Consider the following 23,946-nt stretch of genomic DNA (forward strand, 5'->3'; position numbering starts at 1 on the left):
TGCTAAGCAACATGCCGTCAGGCCTGTCACTGTGGGCCTGCTCTCTCCTGTTATTGTTGAAGGTCAATGCTGGAAACAGACTAGAGTAGAGATGATGCATACATGCCACCTCGGAAAGTGTTACTACACCATAACTTGTGTATTTGATTCAACGTTGTTTCTCAATATCCCCTTTGGTTTTCCATCTACAATTACAGGCCGGGCCTTGCCCTATACTTTGGAAAACATTACACTGCACACTTACCTTACCAATAAATTGGAAAAAAAATTCCAGCCGGGCAGTGGCGAGTGGTGACACACCCAAGATAGATGGACGAGAGGACCAAGAGGAATGCCGAGATGCAAATCCAGTCCACATTTTTTACCAGGATAACACAGTAACAGTATCAACTTTTATCTTCTTTTAAATAATTTGAATAATTTTTTTGTATACAATTTTTACAACAGTGTGTTCTTGTTGTTGTTATTATCATCATTAGGTTTGCTCTCTGTTTACGATTCTTCCCTACCAATATTTAAAATTTCTATTTGCTATCTGTAAAAGTATTAAGGCCCGAACAACAGAACAAGAAGTGTATGTAATACGGGTCTCTCATCACCATTCATGCATTTCCTTTTTCTCCCTTAACATATGGCTATGTTAGTCTTCCAAGATTGTCGTTTGTTTGCCCATGCATACTGTTTTTCAATGTCAAACCTTTCCCAAAACCCCCTTCCAATCCATTCAACAAACCCTAACCCTCTTCCCCCGGGCTGTGTGACTTATTGTCGGTGTGACTAAATTAAATGTACACCAATACTTAATCACACACTTGCTGGGTCGGATGTGGCGAAAGCAACAGTACATCAATTTCAAGGCAGAGCGATGATCTTCTTCTGCTTGCCCACCCATGAGTAGGATATTTTAGAGGTTATTTTATTTAACAAAGGAACATATACCTCAGCATTTATTGTCGGCATTGATTGGATTTGTTTGTTGTCATTCCTCATACATAGCACTAACTGTTAGGCTGTAGGCCTAGTCAAGTGACTCGAGTCGACACAACTATAGTTTGTAACTCTGTCTAGTAAGCTATCCCAACCACCATTATGTTTTGTTGTAAAATATTTTAGCATATTATTGTTGCTCGGTAAGTTCTGTACTGTACTTTATTCTACTACTCCTCTAACAGTCTCTCAAAGGCGATTGACTGTCACCTTTTCTTTTTTTGCAAATGCTGCCGCCCTGCTAGTGTCTACTACTACTACTATACTACAACCACCACCCCAATCATGGCATGTTAGAAAAAGGAAACCATCTTCCCCATGCAGCCATTGCTGTGCCTAAGTTAAACATAAACATCAAGCACAGGTAAGAGAGAAGTTTGGGGGAGGCAGAATTAATAATGGACATGTTTTCAATGAATTCAATTTCACACACCAGTCCAGATAAAGAATGCATAGACTAGAGGACAGACTGAGAGTACTAGTAGGACAAGTCAATCAGTGAGGTGTGTCGCATCTATCTGTTTGTGTCTTACACAGTCAGCCAATTATTCAAATCAAACACAGGCTATGGGCGGCCCTGAACCAGCAAGGAAACAGTGTGATGTAAAACAGTAACCCCACCTACAAAACCTTAACAACATTGCATGTAACATAGAAAAATATATTTAATTTACCCTAACAAAAATTAACTAAAAACCCACAAAAGCTGATAAGCAATATGGACGTACCACCCGACCTAGCCCACCTATTCCATATTGCTTATCCATAAATGCTACACTTTTTGGCACGGCTGAGAAATGCTTGCAAGTTGCAATATACTAAAGCGCACCATTTAATTTTTCGCATTACAGACGGAAGATTCCCTTCTACGAACCAGAGCTTTGTAGAGCTTATGAATGATGCAACAACTACCAGTACTTGGTTCTTCTAAGGTGAGGGGTTCCTTCACTCAGATCTTCATTTATAAATTTATATAAACTAAATTCCTAGGGGATGGTGGTGCTGCCTTCCACCACTGTTCAATTATCATGATTTAATTCCCAACTGTAAGTAAGTGTAACAATGTTTATTGTTTTAATGTTACGGTTGGTGCTGCATTTTATAATAGAACAATGTACAAAGCTTCTCAATTCAAAATAAACATTTTGAACTTACATAGACTTGGTGGTATTTGGTGTGGACTAACTGACACGAGTGAGCAAATTAAAGTAAGGGTGTGCATGTGCATTGCTTCCACGACTGAGAGGTTGGGTGTGTTATGTTCTGGGTTGTCTACTTGTTGGGTATCTTGGGGGGAGGGTTCGGAGACCTAATAGTTATGACAAGACAGTACTATAGTCGAGCAGGGGATTGGGGTGGGTTCTGAATATTCTGATTGAGATGTGTGAGGAAGGTCCAACCTACCATCACCAACATCCTATTTTCTTGTGCAAAGGTCTGTATGTGCAAGATCCCTACAACAGTAGCAGTATGTCCTATAGGCTATCATATCAAAATAGTAATAAATCTGGTTGGGCATTTGTTGCTGTGAATTGTCAAAGCCTCAAGATTAACAAAGACTCAAGATCAATAAGACTAGAAGTAGTACAAGAGGACGACCCAAAGGACTGGACTCAATGGCTAGAGCTACTGGTGAATTTGAGTTTTCTTACAACCTTTCAAATAAAGAGTGGCACTGGCCAACTGGGCAAGCTTAGCTACTACAGTACAGACAGACTAGTAGTAGTAGTAGTACTGAGAGTCATCATAGCAGAGGCAGGGATAACAAGATTTTTGAAACCGTACAGATTGAAGGATAATTGTTGGTAAAAAATAGCATTGGGAAACTGAAACAATAGTTGGTGAAAAATGTGGTGCAGTAAAAGTTATGGAATAAGAAATATTATTAAAAACAAGAAGACTTACTGGGGCCAGCAGAGGAGCCCTCATTGGTGTCCTCCTGGTGGTGGTGTTCGGACTGTTGTCCCGCCAACTGCCCACTCCCTGTCAGTCTGCCCCTGGATGCTGATGAACAGGAAAGATATAAGAAAGAGACAAACATTGATCGATGGTGTCAAACAAATACAATGTTGTTGGAAACCGGGCAACCGGGTTAGCAGTCACCAGGTTCCCAGCACAATGGTAGCTTGGCTCGAGCGGTAAGGAAGACAGGCACCGTGCTAAGCGTACGTCACACCCTCACAATAACCATGCGTTCATCCGTTCCAAAAACGACACTACACCGTAAAAATTATGAAAGAAGTAGTTTGTCTTTATCTTTTTCTCTTAGTTGCAGGTTTCATAAAAATAAATACAATACAATACAATAAGACTTTTCCTGGAATTAGCAGGTCAAATAAATAGTACCACAGTGGGGTTTCAATAAATTAGATCAGGTCATAAATAGGCAAGGAATAAATATAGGTGCAAAAAATACAGAGGGCAAATAAATACTGTCAGACAATAAATACAACACCTTCAATAAATAATATAAGCAATCAATAACAATTGCAAATCAGATCACATTTATGAGGTAGTCTGGTTTTACTATGCCCAAGTACAGCTTGTGGTCATTTGGATGTCATGGGGGGTGTCCCACCTAGATTGGTCAAGGCTGGACCTGAACTGAGGTAGAATAAGGGTAACCTATGGATCTGGCGGCTCCCCCACAATACACAACCCCTCACAGAGGTCACTACACCAGTCTCAGTTCACCCCTGGCACTCCCAGGCTGGTTCTAACACCCCTCTAGCCCCTAGAATGGTCTTTTAGGGCTCCACAGGGCCTCAGATGCCCTTTCTACCACTTACTGCCCTTTTCACGATGATCGGCTCTGCTCGGCGCCCGGTCGACATCGCTGGATGGCTCCGGTTCGATGTCGCGTCGATCTGTTCCACTTGACGCCGTGTCGATGCCGTCGGGCGGTTCCGGTTCGATGTCGCTGGGCGGCCTCGATTCGATGTCGCGTCGATCTGCTTTACTTGACGCTGGGTCGGTGCCGTGAGGCGGCTCCGGATCGATGTCGCTGGGCGGCCTTGGCTCGATGTCGTGTTCCGGCGTCACAGGGTCACGGTCTCCCCGCTTCCGGGTGTCTCCGGAGTGCGACCTCCACTCCCGACCTCCGTCGGCTCCACCTCGGGTTCCGGCGACTCCGGAGTGCGATATCCACTCCCGACATCCTGCGCGCTTCACCTCGACCTCAGGCGACTCCGGAGTGCGATCTCCACTCCCGACCTCCTGCGCGTTTCACCTTGGTTTCCGGCGACTCCGGAGGGCGGACTTCACTCCCGACCTCCTGCGCGCTTCACCTTGGTTTCCGGCGACTCCGGAGGGCGGACTTCACTCCCCCGTCGACGCCTCACCTCGACCTCAGGTGACTTCCTACTCGACCTCCGGTGACTCTCCACGACCTCCGTCGGCACCCTCTCTCGACCTCTGGCGGCTCCGGGTACGATGTCTGCTTTCTGTCAGCGCCGCTTCTCCACCTCGGGCTCCAGGTCTCCAGGCTTCTCGACGTCAGGACTCCAGGAGGACACTGCTGTACAGGTCAGGAACTTGCTGTTCTTCCTTTATAAGGCCTGTTCACAATATTTAGGTCCTTAAGATGGTTTTTCTGGTCTTGGTCCCACACAGGGCTCTAGGCTGGGCTTGGTCAGTAGGGACTAGCATCAAGGGTGGGTTTCTGGACCCCACTCCAAGCACTGGTTTCCACCCCTGCTGCCTCACTCCTTCCTCCTTCTGAATCTCTGTCCTCTCTCCTCTCCAGTCAAGTGCCAACTGCCGACTGCCAACTGTCAACCTGAGATGGCTTCCCAACATTCTAAACTGCCTCCCTCTATCCCAGGGTTCTAGAATGTTGCAGAAGGTTCTAGAAACCTCTAGTGTGTTCTGGTGATGTCACAGGTGACAATGGGTGGCCACCATTTTGTGTCTCAGGCCCTCAGACAGAAGTTCCAGGGGTAGGGAAAATGGCTCCCTGACCCTGCATCAACACTAAAAAGTCTGGTGGTTCCCAAAAAGGAAAAATTACAACAGGGTTTGAGGCAAAAGTGGGACAAAATAAATAATGATGAGGAGGGACCACCCAAAGGGCTGACAGGACTAACATGCGTCCCCCCCAGCTGAAAGTGGGGAGAGCTACCCAACCCCATGGGAGTTCTCATCACTAAGGCGGAAATACCTTGAGAGACCGTCTGCATTGGCGTGGTCCACTCCAGGCCGATGTTCCACATGAAAGTCCATTCCCTGTAGGGAGATAGACCACCTTAGCAGCTTGGGATTCTCCCCCTTCATCTGCATCAGCCAACGAAGGGGTCGGTGGTCGGTCTGAACTAGGAAGTGCGAGCCAAACAGGTATGGCCGCAACTTCTTCAGAGCCCATACCACTGCAAAGGCTTCACGCTCTATTGCACTCCACTTCTGTTCCCTAGGAAGTAGTCTCCGGGATAGGAAGACCACGGGTTGATCCAGACCTTCTTCATTGAGTTGCGATAACACTGCCCCAATGCCATGTTCCGATGCATCCGTCTGGACAATGAACTCCTTGGAAAAATCTGGGGCCCTTAAGACCGGGGCCTCGCACATGGCTTGCTTCAGTTTCACAAAGGCCTGCTGGCAAGCCTCCGTCCAGACTACCCGTCGAGGTTGTTTCTTGGACGTAAGCTCCGTGAGGGGGGCCACAATGGTACCGTACCCCTTCACGAAGCGGCGGTAATATCCGGTGAGGCCCAGAAAAGCTCGGACCTCAGTCTGTGTCTTGGGGGGCTCCCAGGCCATGATAGCCTCAATTTTCGCCTGGAGGGGTTGCACCGCTCCCCTACCCACCAAGTGTCCAAGGTACACTACCGACCCCTGCCCGATCTGGCATTTACTGGCCTTGATCGTTAAACCAGCGTGTTTCAGGGCCTGGAGAACAGCTTGCAGGTGACGCAAGTGATCCTCCCAGCTGTTACTGAAGACGGCAATGTCGTCCAGATAAGCAGCAGAGAAACTCTCCATTCCGGCGAGGATCTGGTTCACCAGACGCTGAAACGTGGCAGGTGCGTTCTTGAGCCCAAAGGGCATCACGCACAACTGGTAGTGGCCCTTGGGCGTGGAGAAGGCTGACCTTTCCTTAGCTCCATCAGTCAGAGAGATCTGCCAGTACCCGGAAGTCAGGTCAAAGGTACTCAGATATTGGGCAGCTCCCAGCCGGTCAATCAGTTCATCCGCCCTCGGGATCGGATGAGCATCAGTCTTGGTCACTGAGTTCAGTCCCCGGTAGTCCACACAGAACCTCAGTTCCGGTTGGGCCCCCGGTGGTGCAGCTTTTGGTACTAGTACCACCGGACTGGACCAGGGGCTGCTGGAAGGTTCAATTACTCCTAGCTCCAGCATCTTAGTGACTTCACTGTGAATGCTGGCCTTCACCTTGTCTGTCATCCGGTAGATCTTTGACTTCACAGGTGGGCTGTCTCCTGTGTCCACGTCATGGACGCACAGGTGAGTCCTACCCGGAACAAGGGAGAACAACGAAGAGTACTGCCCCAAGTCCTGGCGGCAGTCCTCCCGCTGTTCAGGAGTTAGGGACGGGGAGAGAATCACTCCCTCCACCAACCCATCCTTTTCTTGAGACGCAAATAAGTCGGGGAGAGGCTCGCTTTCCACGTCCTCTGCTCCGTCAGTCACCATTAACAATATGACTTCGGGCCTCTCATGGTGGGGTTTGAGGCGGTTGGCATGCAGCACCCGTAGGGGCTGACGAGGGGTCTTCAGGTCCACCAAGTAAGTAGCCTTACCCTTCTTCTCCAACACCTCAAAGGGTCCTGACCAGCGATCCTGGAGGGTGCTAAGCTCTCCTGGTTCGATCACCCACACCTTCTGGCCAGGCTCCAACTCCACCGGGTGAGCATTGTGGTCATACCACGCCTTCATCACTGCTTGGCTGGCTTCCAAGTTGTCAGAAGCTTGCTTCCACAACTTAGCCATTTGGCTCCGGAAGGCCAGGATGTAGCTCACCACGTCCTGGGGAAGCTTTCTGGGAGTTCTTTCCCATCCGTCTCTCACCAGGCTGAGAGGTCCACGTACAGGGTGCCCATACAAAAGCTCGAAGGGGCTGAAGCCCAACTCCCTTCTGTGGCACTTCCCTGTAAGAAAACAGTAGACAGGGTAGGAGGACGTCCCATTTCCTCTGCAGGCTTTCAGGCAGACTTCTGATCATGCCTTTCAAGGTTTTGTTGAACCTCTCCACCAGACCATTGGTCTGGGGGTGGTAAGGAGTGGTGAACCGGTAGGTCACTCCACACTCCTTCCACATCGCCCGCATGTATGCTGACATGAAGTTGGTCCCCCTGTCGGACACAACTTCCTTGGGAAAACCCACTCGGGTAAAGATTCCCATCAGGGCCCTAGCCACAACAGGTGCAGTAATGGTCCTCAGAGGTATAGCCTCTGGGTACCGAGTGGCATGATCCACCAGAACCAGGATAAACCTGTGACCAGCTGTAGTAGGTGGATCTAACGGACCCACAATGTTGATGCCCACCCTTTCAAAGGGGGTGCTAACGACAGGAAGTGGTTCCAGGGGAGCTTTCAGCTTCACCCCTGTTTTCCCACTGGCTTGACAAGACACACACGTCCGGCAGTAGGTGTCGGACGACACTTTCATTTGAGGCCAATAAAAGTGTGGGACAAGACGGGCAAAGGTCTTGTCTTGCCCCAGGTGTCCTGCCAAGGGGATCTCATGAGCCAATTCCAGAAGGAAGGCTCGGTAACGTTGAGGGACAACCAAGGCCCGTGACGATCCGTGCATGGGCGCCTTGGGTTCACTGTAGAGGAGGCCATTCTCCCAGTGAATATTATAGTTCCCCCTCAACGTTCCCTGCTGCCTGGGCTTCGGCCTGTCGCCTCAGTCCCTCAAGGGTAGGACACTCCTTCTGGCCCTTGCAGAATTCCTCCCTGGTCGGCCCTCCCTCCACGTGCCACTTGGCCGGGATGGGTAGGTCCTCCAGTTTGGTAACATCCCCCTCCGCGGACTCCTGGTCCACCTCCTCCGGTGGCCTATCCGTCACACGGGGCACTGATGCCGAGGCAGGCTCCTCCTGTCCTCGGTTCTTCCCTTGATTGGCAGCCGGCGGTGCCTTGGTTCCAGGCCCCCGCCTAAACGAACTCCCCCTCCGGGTAGTCGCAGACCTTGTGCTGACACAGGCCCAGTCAGGTGTACCCAGCATCTCAGCATGAGTCCGGTATTCCACCTCCTTCCAAGCATTATGCTCCATGTCATTCCCCAGCAGACAATCGACTGGCACGGCAGGGCTTACGGCAACTCGAAGTAACCCTGCAACCCCTTCCCATTCAAATGGAACCTCGGCCACCGGATAGTGGCCCATTCTGCCATCAGCCATCGCGGCAGGGTGGAGTACATGGGGAATCACCTGCTCTGGAGACACCAGTTGGCTACGTACCATAGTCATACTGGCTCCTGTATCTCTCAGAGCCTCCCCTCTTTGGCCGTTGATGGTGACCCACTGCCCATACTTTGTGGTATTTGCGGGCACCTGGATCTTAGGAACCATCTCCCGTTCTCCCAGGGACACTAAAGTGTCGCCCACCCACTCCCTTCCCTTATCTAAAGGCATCTCCTTCCCGAGCACTACACTAGCTACTCCGGGGGTCTTTCCTCCGATGGGAGGGGGTGGTCTTTTCGGGCACTTCACATCTCCCTTATAGTGTCCTACACCACCGCACTCGTAGCAATGGACAACCCTTGGCTGCTGACTCTGGCCAGGATTAGGGTTTCGGGGTGGGTTAGCCCTAGGGGTGAATCCTGTTCCCTTCCCTTGGGAACTATTTTGGGGGCCTTTAGAGAACTCCGTTTTCTTTTCCCCTCCCTCTTTCTTCTGGGGGGCGCCCTGTCCGGTCTTTTGAGAGTCCCCTCCAGTCCCCCTTGTGGACACCCGGGTACTAGCCCAAATGTCCGCCTCCTCAGCAAGCTTCCGGGGATGGGTCAGCTTGCTATCCACCAGGTGTTGACGCAGTTCAGGGAAACATTTTTCGAGCAGGTGTTCCTTCAACATCAAATCAAACAACCCCTCGTAGTCCCTCACCTCACTGCCTTGTATCCAACCCTCTAATGCCTTCTTTGCATAGTCCAGGAAATCCACCCAATTCTGTGTGCCCAGTTTGTGGCTACCCCGGAACTTCTGTCTGTACTTCTCGGGTGTTAGTCCAAACTTTCTCACGAGCGCCACTTTCATGGTGGGGTAGTGGGTCTGCTCATCCTGCTCCAGGGCCAATAATGTATCCCTACCAGCTGGAGGCATGTATTTATACAATCCCACTCCCCAATACTTCTCTGGAACCCCATGGACTCTTAATGAGATCTCATAGGCCGCTAGCCACTTGGCGATATCATCACCCGCACTATAACTAGCTACTATGTCTTTTGGCAAATAGGGTTTGGATTCCCTGGTGACTTCTCTTTCTTCGCTGCCACCACTTGGAACAGTGTGTGCCCCGACCCGTAGGATCTGGAGATCTATCTCCCTGAGCCTCAACTCGTGAGCCATCCTCCGTTCCTCTTTTTCATTCTCCAGCCTCGCCAAATCCCATGTGAGCTGTCTTTTCTCCCTCCGGTCAGTGAATTCTGCTTCTAATAAGCCGTGGCTAGAGACACTGCTGCCCTTCCTTGAAGGTGTTCTGGTCCCCTCTACTAGGTCCCCCACCTCAGGTTGGTACAAACCAGCCCCCTCGCTGTCAGGCTCTCCATCCCTGTCCTCCTTCTCAACCTTACTTTCTCGCCGTGCCTCCCCCCAAGCCCTCAAGCTGGTCTGGAGTTCACCCTTCTTTGCACCTTGGGGACAAAACACCCCCTCTCGCTCACAAAACTCTCTGAGTTGGGCCACAGTGTAGGTTTCCACATTCTCTAGTACAAACTCCATTTTGCCCACTCAGGATAGAAGACAGTTGCTTACAGAAGCTATGCAGGGGGGTACCTTTTATAATACCTCCTCCCACCACCAGAAGTAAATTTGGAAAAAACAAAACTCAAAATTAGGAAGTCCGCTTGGAGAAAACTCCCGGTGTAGGCCTATGGACTACCCACAGTTATTGTCGAGTGGACGCAAGCACAGCTCTATCCCACCACTGAACACCAATTTTATGTTGGAAACCGGGCAACCGGGTTAGCAGTCACCAGGTTCCCAGCACAATGGTAGCTTGGCTCGAGCGGTAAGGAAGACAGGCACCGTGCTAAGCGTACGTCACACCCTCACAATAACCATGCGTTCATCCGTTCCAAAAACGACACTACACCGTAAAAATTATGAAAGAAGTAGTTTGTCTTTATCTTTTTCTCTTCGTTGCAGGTTTCATAAAAATAAATACAATACAATACAATAAGACTTTTCCTGGAATTAGCAGGTCAAATAAATAGTACCACAGTGGGGTTTCAATAAATAGGTTCAGGTCATAAATAGGCAAGGAATAAATATAGGTGCAATAAATACAGAGGGCAAATAAATACTGTCAGACAATAAATACAACACCTTCAATAAATAATATAAGCAATCAATAACAATTGCAAATCAGATCACATTTATGAGGTAGTCTGGTTTTACTATGCCCAAGTACAGCTTGTGGTCATTTGGATGTCATGGGGGGTGTCCCACCTAGATTGGTCAAGGCTGGACCTGAACTGAGGTAGAATAAGGGTAACCTATGGATCTGGCTCCCCCACAATACACAACCCCTCACAGAGGTCACTACACCAGTCTCAGTTCACCCCTGGCACTCCCAGGCTGGTTCTAACACCCCTCTAGCCCCTAGAATGGTCTTTTAGGGCTCCACAGGGCCTCAGATGCCCTTTCTACCACTTACTGCCCTTTTCACGATGATCGGCTCCGCTCGGCGCCGCGTCGACGTCGCTGGACGGCTCCGGTTCGATGTCGCGTCGATCTGTTCCACTTGACGCCGTGTCGATGCCGTCGGGCGGTTCCGGTTCGATGTCGCTGGGCGGCCTCGATTCGATGTCGCGTCGATCTGCTTTACTTGACGCCGGGTCGGTGCCGTGAGGCGGCTCCGGATCGATGTCGCTGGGCAGCCTTGGCTCGATGTCGTGTTCCGGCGTCACAGGGTCACGGTCTCCCCGCTTCCGGGTGTCTCCGGAGTGCGACCTCCACTCCCGACCTCCGTCGGCTCCACCTCGGGTTCCAGCGACTCCGGAGTGCGATCTCCACTCCCGACCTCCTGCGCGCTTCACCTCGACCTCAGGCGACTCCGGAGTGCGATCTCCACTCCCGACCTCCTGCGCGCTTCACCTTGGTTTCCGGCGACTCCGGAGGGCGGATTTCACTCCCGACCTCCTGCGCGCTTCACCTTGGTTTCCGGCGACTCCGGAGGGCGGACTTCACTCCCCCGTCGACGCCTCACCTCGACCTCAGGTGACTTCCTACTCGACCTCCGGTGACTCTCCACGACCTCCGTCGGCGCCCTCTCTCGACCTCTGGCGGCTCCGGGTACGACGTCTGCTTTCTGTCAGCGCCGCTTCTCCACCTCGGGCTCCAGGTCTCCAGGCTTCTCGACGTCAGGACTCCAGGAGGACACTGCTGTACAGGTCAGGAACTTGCTGTTCTTCCTTTATAAGGCCTGTTCACAATATTTAGGTCCTTAAGATGGTTTTTCTGGTCTTGGTCCCACACAGGGCTCTAGGCTGGGCTTGGTCAGTAGGGACTAGCATCAAGGGTGGGTTTCTGGACCCCACTCCAAGCACTGGTTTCCACCCCTGCTGCCTCACTCCTTCCTCCTTCTGAATCTCTGTCCTCTCTCCTCTCCAGTCAAGTGCCAACTGCCAACTGTCAACCTGAGATGGCTTCCCAACATTCTAAACTGCCTCCCTCTATCCCAGGGTTCTAGAATGTTGCAGAAGGTTCTAGAAACCTCTAGTGTGTTCTGGTGATGTCACAGGTGACAATGGGTGGCCACCATTTTGTGTCTCAGGCCCTCAGATAGAAGTTCCAGGGGTAGGGAAAATGGCTCCCTGACCCTGCATCAACACTAAAAAGTCTGGTGGTTCCCAAAAAGGAAAAATTACAACAGGGTTTGAGGCAAAAGTGGGACAAAATAAATAATGATGAGGAGGGACCACCCAAAGGGCTGACAGGTCTAACAAATATTTTTAAAGAACTGTCAAAAAACACTTATGTAAACAACAATTGCAATAACTAAATTGCCCAATCTCATCTGGTCAACAAGTAGTATCGGGGGATTCGCGGATCGACTACTTAAGTTACTATTTATCAACAGGCAACCGGGTTAGCAGTCACCAGGTTCCCAGCACAATGGTAGCTTGGCTCGAGCGGTAAGGAAGACAGGCACCGTGCTAAGCGTACGTCACACCCTCACAATAACCATGCGTTCATCCGTTCCAAAAACGACACTACACCGTAAAAATTATGAAAGAAGTAGTTTGTCTTTATCTTTTTCTCTTCGTTGCAGGTTTCATAAAAATAAATACAATACAATACAATAAGACTTTTCCTGGAATTAGCAGGTCAAATAAATAGTACCACAGTGGGGTTTCAATAAATAGGATCAGGTCATAAATAGGCAAGGAATAAATATAGGTGCAATAAATACAGAGGGCAAATAAATACTGTCAGACAATAAATACAACACCTTCAATAAATAATATAAGCAATCAATAACAATTGCAAATCAGATCACATTTATGAGGTAGTCTGGTTTTACTATGCCCAAGTACAGCTTGTGGTCATTTGGATGTCATGGGGGGTGTCCCACCTAGATTGGTCAGGCTGGACCTGAACTGAGGTAGAATAAGGGTAACCTATGGATCTGGCTCCCCCACAATACACAACCCCTCACAGAGGTCACTACACCAGTCTCAGTTCACCCCTGGCACTCCCAGGCTGGTTCTAACACCCCTCTAGCCCCTAGAATGGTCTTTTAGGGCTCCACAGGGCCTCAGATGCCCTTTCTACCACTTACTGCCCTTTTCACGATGATCGGCTCCGCTCGGCGCCGCGTCGACGTCGCTGGACGGCTCCGGTTCGATGTCGCGTCGATCTGTTCCACTTGACGCCGTGTCGATGCCGTCGGGCGGTTCCGGTTCGATGTCGCTGGGCGGCCTCGATTCGATGTCGCGTCGATCTGCTTTACTTGATGCCGGGTCGGTGCCGTGAGGCGGCTCCGGATCGATGTCGCTGGGCAGCCTTGGCTCGATGTCGTGTTCCGGCGTCACAGGGTCACGGTCTCCCCGCTTCCGGGTGTCTCCGGAGTGCGACCTCCACTCCCGACCTCCGTCGGCTCCACCTCGGGTTCCGGCGACTCCGGAGTGCGATCTCCACTCCCGACCTCCTGCGCGCTTCACCTCGACCTCAGGCGACTCCGGAGTGCGATCTCCACTCCCGACCTCCTGCGCGCTTCACCTTGGTTTCCGGCGACTCCGGAGGGCGGACTTCACTCCCGACCTCCTGCGCGCTTCACCTTGGTTTCCGGCGACTCCGGAGGGCGGACTTCACTCCCCCGTCGACGCCTCACCTCGACCTCAGGTGACTTCCTACTCGACCTCCGGTGACTCTCCACGACCTCCGTCGGCGCCCTCTCTCGACCTCTGGCGGCTCCGGGTACGACGTCTGCTTTCTGTCAGCGCCGCTTCTCCACCTCGGGCTCCAGGTCTCCAGGCTTCTCGACGTCAGGACTCCAGGAGGACACTGCTGTACAGGTCAGGAACTTGCTGTTCTTCCTTTATAAGGCCTGTTCACAATATTTAGGTCCTTAAGATGGTTTTTCTGGTCTTGGTCCCACACAGGGCTCTAGGCTGGGCTTGGTCAGTAGGGACTAGCATCAAGGGTGGGTTTCTGGACCCCACTCCAAGCACTGGTTTCCACCCCTGCTGCCTCACTCCTTCCTCCTTCTGAATCTCTGTCCTCTCTCCTCTCCAGTCAAGTGCCAACTGCCAACTGTCAACCTGAGATGGCTTCCCAACATTCTAAACTGCCTCCCTCTATCCCAGGGTTCTAGAATGTTGCAGAAGGTTCTAGAAACCTCTAGTGTGTTCTGGTGATGTCACAGGTGACAATGGGTGGCCACCATTTTGTGTCTCAGGCCCTCAGATAGAAGTTCCAGGGGTAGGGAAAATGGCTCCCTGACCCTGCATCAACACTAAAAAGTCTGGTGGTTCCCAAAAAGGAAAAATTACAACAGGGTTTGAGGCAAAAGTGGGACAAAATAAATAATGATGAGGAGGGACCACCCAAAGGGCTGACAGGTCTAACAAATATTTTTAAAGAACTGTCAAAAAACACTTATGTAAACAACAATTGCAATAACTAAATTGACCAATCTCATCTGGTCAACAAGTAGTATCGGGGGATTCGCGGATCGACTACTTAAGTTACTATTTATCAACAGTAATCCAGTCTTCCATTCTGATTCCAGAATAGTAAGTTACAACTAAGCCTAAGTACACGTACCACCCGACCTAGCCCACCTATTCCAGGCATGCCAATTGTACATTAAGTATGCATTTCCACTTCTTTTATTCCTCAACAATGCATATGGTCAAATGGAGGACACATGACTACATTTTTTGTATACACCAAATTTTGGGTTGATTGATTGATGCTGATGTTCTGCTAGTGCTAAGCCAATTACCACCACTCATTGAACAAACTAGAAAAGGTTCTAATAAAGACTGCCGTACTAGCAGCACGTCACGTAACTGAGGGGGCATCACGCATACCACTAACAAATTAGAAACTCATACAAAGTACCTAAACCTAAGTATCAATCCGCCCCTATCTCTTAGTGACAGGACAAAGTAAGGAGTGGACTAGAGTCACTGTAGCATTACGTAACTTAATTTCTCTAAAATAAACTCTTACAGAATCACGCTAAGCGAGCGCAAACGCAAAGTTGCAAACAAGTAAGATTAGTAGTAGCGCAGAAGAGCACCTGTGTCATAATCACAGAAGACTTTTAAACGTAATTAACCTAGAATGTAAGCAGCAACATTCAAGCTGGTTGGAAGAAAAAAAAGATATTCGCAATATATAACACAGAGCAGAAGAACAGACACAAAGTAGTAATATTAAATAGTTACTCACCAAGCCCCGGGACCTCCACTCCTAGCAGGTCAAGCAGGTCCTGCTCACGGTCCAGGATGTCGGACCACCGGTGCGTCAGCTGCCCCTGGGTGCGCCGGACCCCAGAGAAGTGCGACACTGCCCGGCGCACCTTCCCCCACTGCTGCCGACGCTCCCGGAGGCCGTACCCGGACCCAGGCCTGCTACCTGCTGCCAGGGTTGAGGGGAGGTGGCGCTGCACAAAGAAAATGAGTGCAGCCAACTCCACCTCCCCAAATAAGGCCCGTGCCTACACCCCTTGTGGGCGCCGCCTTCTGCAAGAAAGGCGGTCGCGGCTTTGGCTGCGACGACGACCAGCCCTACCCTTAGACATGGTTCTGGGACGGGGCGGGAAAGAAAAGGTAATAAAATTAAAGAAGTAAAGGAAATAAATAGCAGGCAATAGAAAGAGAGAAAAAGTAGACAAAAAACAACAAAAAAGTAGACAAAAACAAAAAATATAGAGGCAGGAAAATAGTTAGAGAAATAATAAATAAGAAAGATCAATCAAAAAAAGTGGCTTTAAACAAAGGATTGAAAAGATGTAGGGAGGATTCAAAATCAGGCCCCAGAACCATACAATAGAGTGAAAAACAAGATGGCCGTGCCCATTGCGACCACGTGCGCAAGTTCGCGCGATATTTTCTCCCTGAGCAAGCAAAAAGCAACGCGATCAAGTAAAAGCGGTCGCGAACATGAAATATCTACCGCGAACGGGTGCGAATATGCATTGCATGACCCGGAACAGGAAGTAAGCATCGCGAGAGGGCGGGACAAGTGAAAACAAGATGGCCGCGCCCGTGAGCAACCGCATGGGTAAGTTTGCGAGCCGCGATCACGCAAAAAATACCGCAAACAGGCGGGAAAAAAACTTCTGCGTCTTCGCGATATTTTCGACGTGTTTGGTTGAGTTTCAGCATTTTCGCGATAGTTTGCGAAAGTTAATTTCGCAAATTCCGCCCACCCCTAATTTGCATATGGCTGGGTTCAAACTGGAGCAGCATGGGGAGCAAAAAAACGACGGATTTAGGTCCAGATCTCTGTACTGGGGTGAATGTATGACATTTTTCTGCATTCTGTCCATCAATTTTTCTTTTTGCATTTGTCACCCTGAGTGGGAAGTGTATGCCATGAGGTGGATCCTGTGCTTTCCATGCCATTGGAGTCAAGCTATCCTGGCTGATGAGGGGTGACACCGTGAAACAGGTCCTGGGATGCTTGTTTGCAGTCCAGAGAGAACCTGGCATGGCAGTTTGGGCTGGACTGTTCCCATTGGGCACAGGGTCAAGACTGATTTGCATATGGCTGGGTTCAAACTGGAATGCCATGGAGAGTAAAAAAATAATGGATTTAGGCCCAGATCTCTGTACTGGGGTGAATGTATGACATTGTTCTGCATTCTGTCCATCAATTGTTCTTTTAGCATTTGTCACCCTGAGAGGGACGGGTATGCCCAGACGTGGGTCCTGTGCTCTCCATGCCATTGGAGTTAAGCTATCCTGGCTGATGAGGGGTAAAACCCCAAAACCAGTCCTAGGATGCTTGTTTCCAGTCCAGGGAGGACCTGGCCTGGCAGTTCAGGCTGGACTGTTCCCATTGGGTGCAGGGTCAAGACTGATTTGCATTTGGCTGGGTTCAAACTGGAATGGCACGGGGAGCAAAAAAAGGATAGATGTAGGTCTGGGTTGAATGTATGACGCTGTTCTGCATTCTGTCCATCAATTGTTCATTTTGCATTTGAAGTGTAGGCAGCCAATCAGATCTCAGGCACGAGATCGGGAGGGGTGGGATCGGGAGGGGTCGCCTATCCACCGCGGCCACAGTTATATATCTGAGAAATCTTTACATTTGTCAAGAACTACTGAACGGATTTACATCATTTAACAAAAGAAGTACTTTCTAAACCAGGAGCTACCTTTTTGCCAAATTTGGTGTAATTCCATTCAGCAGTTCGGGCTGTAGCTGTCTCTAAAGTTTCCTATGGAAATTAACATGGAGAAAAAGCATTTTGGACCCCCCCCTTTTTCTCAGCTCCCACTTGACAGATCACCCTGACATTTTAAAGACAACAGCTGTAGTGACTTGTGTATTCGTTTTGAAAATTTTGCGAGGATTCGCCAATCGACACCAAAGTTATTGGCAAATGAAAAAACGCTCTTCCTATGGAAACTAGGTCCTAACTTTAACTACCTACTGGCAACGGCAAGTAGGTAATATATACACACTTAATAGTTACCTAATACTTACATTTAAAACAGATATGCCTTTACAACAAAATTTGTTGTAAGGGCATGTGAGGTAAAGACAAATGTGTTATAAAATCCTGCGTTATAAAGGTAATGAGTGTTAATGGTAATGCGCGGTAACGGCCACGTTGTAACGGCAGTGTGTGGTAATGGTTGCATTGTAATGGCTGTTACCTAGTAATGCCGGGTACGGAACTGGGTTGAGCCGGGTGTCAGTGAGGAAGGGGAAGTCAAGTGTGAGGATTTAGCTGAGGTACTAAATATTGGCAGTGTTTTTGCATAGTGAGCTTGTGTTAAGGAGGCGCTTGTGAGTTGATGTTTTTTTTCAGGTGGTGTCTATGGTGTTTTCAGGATGGGGCTGGTCGGTTGGCTGGTGTGTGTGCAGTGGGAAGTAAATGGCAGTGGGTGCAGATGATAATGTCCTACAGTGGAGTGTTGGTTGGAGTGGTGGCAGTGTTTGTTTGCGGCGACCAGGTTCGAGGGTGTAGAGCTCAGCGATGGTGCATCTGCGTGGGGTGAGAGGGCCAGGGGACGTTTCACTGGGTGCGGTCCTGGTGTAGACGGGTGCAGATGAGATTGCCTTTGGTACCCCGTCGCACATGTCCACTGCATGTTCTTGCAGTGGCCTGCATTAAGTAGGTCCTGGGGTGGGCAGGGCTTCTGTTGGCGGGAAGAACAGTGAGTGGGAAAACCCAGGTGGGAAAATACGGGTGGGAAAACCCAGGAAGCGGTGATGCCACTGGATCAGGCTGGAACAAGCACGAACTGGAGGCCACGAGCAAGTGGCAAGCTGGGTGCCCAAGTGCCTACACATGCAGTCACGCTGCAGCCTGCATTAGGTAGGTTGTGGTGTAGGTGGGGCTTTTGTTGGCAGGAAGAACAATGGGGGAGAGATATACTAAACAAATTCATACATATACAATATTTTGTTTAATACACAGGCAAAATATACACAAAAATTGACATTTTTATTTTAATGGGTAAGTTGGAGCGTTTCAAAACTTGGATTTATTTCAAAAAGACAAATTGTGTCTTTGTGTGGGTGCATACTAGTGCTTCTATTAAAATCACCAGTTGTCCATACTATTGTTTTCTGTACTAGAGCTCCTCCCATGAATCTAGCTAAGGGCATAAAATTCATTTTGAGTTTCAAATTTCTTTTTGAAATTTTCAATGTATAGTTTTTATGTATATGTAGTGTATATAATCTGCTAATCTGCTTATGTTATTTAATTTTGTAAACACTCGTATAGCCCCTGAGTAGGTGTCCCAGACCCCCAGGGGCCCACGGACCCTTGGTTAAGAACCACTGTTCTGATCTGAAAAAGCTGGTCTGGCTGAAAGTGATGTGTGATATATAGCCAATTGGGAGCTGTGGATGACTACACTTTTCATAGAAATTTGCATTACTAAGGCATTTACAAAATCCCTTTCCTTGCACGTGGTGCACATGAAAAGTAAACATGTGAAAATTGTAGATTTCTATGTATACGCCTAATCCTAAACTGACAGAATTTCTGTGTCAGAAAATCTGCAGGCTTGGGATCAAGGTGAAAGTGCAAATTATTTCAACTTTGTATGTAATTTTTGTTCCTTTTCTGTATGTAAAAGGCAATGTCCATAGCAGAGCTATCAAGTTTCTCAGACTTCTATGCCTAAGTAGAAATGAAATAACCTGAGTAGTTATTCTAGTCCAGTCTTTAGGTCTCGTCTGATACAGCGCATGTGCTATTGCTTGCAAAATCTTTCGGTAATATTTGTTCCTTACAAAAAAAAGGTGAAAAAAGGGCGTAGAGCCCACCCATTACTTACATTTGTTTGGCGTCATCGCCACTCTCATTTCTTTGCTTCTCCTTGGTTAGAGTGTGTCTGTTTGTGTTTAGGTCTCGCCTGACCCAGCGCATGCGCTGGTCTGGCGAGACTTTTTATGAGGGCTCAAAAAATGCTACCATGGCCAGCCTAGAGCTACAGTGCACGTGGGCGGGCGGGCGCGCGCTTAGGAGCGGAGGCTGGCAAACCTCGTCATGCTCATTAGGTGCCCACAATCACTTTCACTTTCGCTCGCGATCACTTTTGCAGCGCCCCTTTGATGTTCTCGTTCAAAGAACATCAAACATCAAAGAACATGTTGTTGTGTTAATGCTTTGCTGCGCCCGTTTGACTTACAATGTGCTTTCTCTTTCCACAAACTCGATGTTTGTGTTCCTTTATTTTGAGATGCTTTTAGTATTACTGTTTTGTGACTTAAAGAACATTAAGGAAATGTTGCTGTGAAACTGGACAATGTCCACAGTGTTTATTTCTGATCGCAGCGGCTGCTTCATGTCCGTTGCACCATTCAGGAGTCCTTTCGTTGGCGCTTTCATGAGGACATGATGAGGAAACTTTTGGCACATTCTCTATAAAAGCACAGCATGTTGGCGACTGGTTAATCGATTAGACCTATGAAGCGCTTTAGATCTCAAAGCGCTATGGTGGGTGCAGCAGTTACAACTCATGAAATATGGGGTGCAACTCACAAGGAGGGGGCAGGTTTGAGTGCACAATGGCTGCAATCGAACTCTTAAGATGATGGGCTGTGTGTATCCATTATCAGCAGTCAGTCTTTGCTAAGTGCTCTTGTTTGTTTTGCTGTTGTGTTAATGCTTTGCTGCGCCTGTTTGACTTACAACATGCTTTCTCTTTCCACAAACTCGATGTTTGTGTTCCTTTATTTTGAGATGCTTTTAGTATTACTGTCACACACACAACCACAACCACACACACAACCACAACCACACACACAACCACACGCACAACCACACAACCACACACATGCACACACAAACAACCACAACCATACACACACAACCACAACCACACACACAACCAGACACAACCACACACACACATACACACAACCACAACCATACACACACAACCACAACCACACACACAACCAGACACAACCACACACACACATACACACAACCACACCTACACACAACCACACACAACCCCATGCACAAACACACACACAACCACACACACATACACAACCACACACACAACTGCATGCACAACCACACACACAACCACATGCACAACCACACAACCACACCCACAACCACACACACAACCACACACAAAACCACACACACACAACCACACACACAACCACACAACCACACACACACAGCCACACACAACCACACTCACAAACACACACACAACCACACACACAACCACAACCACACACACAACAACACACACACACACACACAACCACACAAACACAACCACACACAATCACAACCACAACCACACACACAGCCACACACACAACCACACACACAACCACACACACACAACCACAACCACACACACAACCACACATACAACCACACACACAACCACACACACACGACCACACACAACCACACACACACAACCACAACCACACACACAACCACACATACAACCACACACACAACCACACACACAACCACACACACAACCACACACACAACCACACACACCACCACACACAACCACACACACACACACCCACAACCACACACACACACACACACAACCACACACACACACACACAACCATATACACAACCACACACACAACCACAACCACACACACAACCACACACACAACTGAACACACAACTGAACACACACAACCGAACACACACAACCGAACACACACAACCACAACCACAACCACACACACAACCATAACCACACACACTCCCACACACACTCCCACACACACAACCACAACCACACACACAACCACACACACAACCACACACACACACAACCACACACACACAACCACACACACACAAAACCACACACACCACACACACAACCACACACACAACCACACACACAACCACACACACAACCACACACACACAACCACCCACACAACCACCCACACAACCACACACACAACCACACACACAACCACACACACACACAACCACACACGCACACAACCACACACACAACCACACACACACAACCACACACAACCACACATCCACACACACATCCACACACACATCCACACACACACCCACAACCGCACCCACAACCATACCCTCACCCACAACCACACCCACAACCACACACAACCACACACACAAAACTACACACACATACACACACACAACCACACACACAACCACACACACAACCACACAACCACACACACACACAACCACACAACCACACAACTACACACACACACACACACACACACAACCACACACACAACCACACCAAGCATTGGCATAGCCAATAGGTCTTGCCTTTGGGACCTTATAAGTGTTTAGCCACGCAACAGTTGATGTGGTTGCAGCAAGGATATTGTGCTGCATAACTAAATACTTAGAAGGTCACAAAAGCGAGGCCTATTGGCTATGCCAATGCTTCTCTCTTTGTGTTTTTCTGCTTTCCGTGGACCATGGGCCCGGCACCTCCTCCGTGTCAAGTGTCCTTCCACTTTTGCTTTTGGGGGCACTTTTTTTTACTATAGGTGTAGCACTTCATAAGAGTGCATGTGTTTGCAATTTGTCTCCCTCACAACTTGTGGTTGCATGGCCTATCCCCCTGCGCCCTCCTTTCATTTTCTTTTGCCAGTGCTTTTTTTCTTTGCATTCTTGACTTGTAGGCTTGACTTTCTAATATGATAAGCAGGACTACATTGAAAAATGGTAAACACAAGAGCACTGCTTTAGGCCCGCAGAAAACGTGAGGGTAACTGGAGGATTTTCGCAGTAAAGTTGAGCACTTCTTCCAAGTAATGAAAAGCCATTTGGAATGTCTGTAGTCACCCAACAAGGTAATACTGTCAGCGTTCACTGCATTTCTAGAAACACACCCCAGACAAACATGTTCCCAGCCCTCCCAAATACAGTGCGGAAATCCACCACACTCATTGGTTTTAAGCAATCAGAAGGGTGATTAAGGGTCAGAAAAAGTATTGAATCTTGAATTAGTAAGTTTGTGAGTTTGTAGAATGCTCCTTCTCCAAATGTTTGATTTTATTGTAAAAAAAAGAAAACTTTGCCCGTCTGTTTGCCTCAACCGTAACACTTTAGGGAAAGTAGCAAAATATTGTTAGGTGCGTTATTCTGACGTGTGTGTGTCCGTGAGTTATTTGTATGTTGCACTGGATATAAAATGCTTCCCAAAACGATACCTAATATTACTACCAATATTTGCTCTTTTAAAGCACTTAAATAACAAGCCTTTCTATAACCAACCCAGTACGGCTAGTTTTGTGGACCTTGGAAGAATGAAAGACTGGATCGGTCCCAGCTAGGATTCAAATGCGCCCTTCAAGTTAAACACACAGACCTCATGGCAGACGCTTTAACCCTCCGGGCTGTCTTCCCAACTTCTATCGGTTACAAAACGTACACATGTGTGTCATCAGCCCCTAAATAAAGCCTCCGCTGAGACTGGCATCTTTTTAAAAGGTGGGCGCCTTTAAATCACAAAACTGCGAACTTATTTAGAAATAACCAGTGAATGCAGACAAGACAGGTTATGCTGTGATGTTATTCTAAGTTTTATGTTAGAATAAATTGTATTTTATGTTATGAAGTATCTGTGGTATTTGTATATAGAGTGCAGGAGGGATCTACTCACACAGCTCGCGCCTCTGCACGATCCGGGGTGCAGGAGCCGAGAACCCGGAAGGGAGTGAGGAGAGACTGCGCCAGCACTAGGCACCCTCAGATAACATCTTAGAGTTTATGAGGCTTACAAGGACCATAAAACAGGGTGGTGTGTTAAGGGAGGCGCCATGGCAACCAGCTCTGATCTGAGTTCAGACGCTAAAATCCTGAAACATCACCTCTCAGCTGGCACTGAAATTAGCAGGTACGGGAACTGACTGACAGAGAAGATGAGGGCTTGCGTAGCGCTTGGGGACTCGGTTTTCCAAGCACCGGCTGAGCGGGAGGTAGCGCCCCATGAACGGACAAACTGACATCATGATGAGAGGACAAACTGCAGAGAAATGCAGATATTGTCTACGAACTGGGGATGCCCGTCAGGGAGACAAGCAGCGCCCATTCAATGTACAGCAGTGACGCAGAGCAGGAGTGGTACCAAGGCACTGAAGTACAGCTCCTCTCATTGGAAGTCCTGGTACTGTCCCAAAGGCCACTGAAGTACAGCTCCTCTCATTGGAGGTACTGTTACTGTCCCAAAGGCCACTGAAGTACAGCTCCTCTCATTGGAGGTACTGTTACTGTCCCAAGGCCACTGAAGTACAGCTCCTCTCATTGGAAGTACTGGTACTTTCTCAAGGGCCACTGAAGTACAGCTCCTCTCATTGGAAGTACTGGTACTGTTCCAGTGAAATGATACTAACTCTGTTGATAATTGTCCATTCTGTCCTCTTGTTCCCTGAAGTATGAGGCCCTGCCTATTGTAAGTGCAACAAACCTCAAAGAATCGCACTTTGAATTGTCGTTCCAATAAATAAAACAAGCATTGGAAATGCAATAGGTCTCGCCTTTGATTAAGTTAAAGCCATTTGCTTTGCTAATGGTATTGTATAGCAAAGTAAATAACTTTAACTTAATGAAAGGCGAGGCCTA

General features: G+C 48.7%; 1 protein-coding gene across 8 annotated transcripts in view; it reads right to left on the bottom strand.

Moving 5' to 3' along the window:
* Positions 1 to 23,946, bottom strand: part of LOC146782919 (beta-1,3-galactosyltransferase 5-like) — a 280,931-nt gene that overhangs the window by 102,398 nt on the left and 154,587 nt on the right. For 7 of the 8 annotated variants that reach the window (XM_085636889.1, XM_085636888.1, XM_085636890.1 and 4 more), the window contains one exon: positions 2,893 to 2,991. The exons of the other annotated variant lie outside the window; for it this stretch is intronic. The gene's annotated coding sequence lies outside the window, so the exon portion shown is untranslated. The remainder of the gene's footprint in view (positions 1 to 2,892; positions 2,992 to 23,946) is intronic. 8 annotated transcript variants of the gene reach the window in all.

This window comes from Triturus cristatus, chromosome 12 (assembly GCF_964204655.1).
Source record: "Triturus cristatus chromosome 12, aTriCri1.1, whole genome shotgun sequence".
Lineage (NCBI taxonomy): Eukaryota > Metazoa > Chordata > Amphibia > Caudata > Salamandridae > Triturus > Triturus cristatus.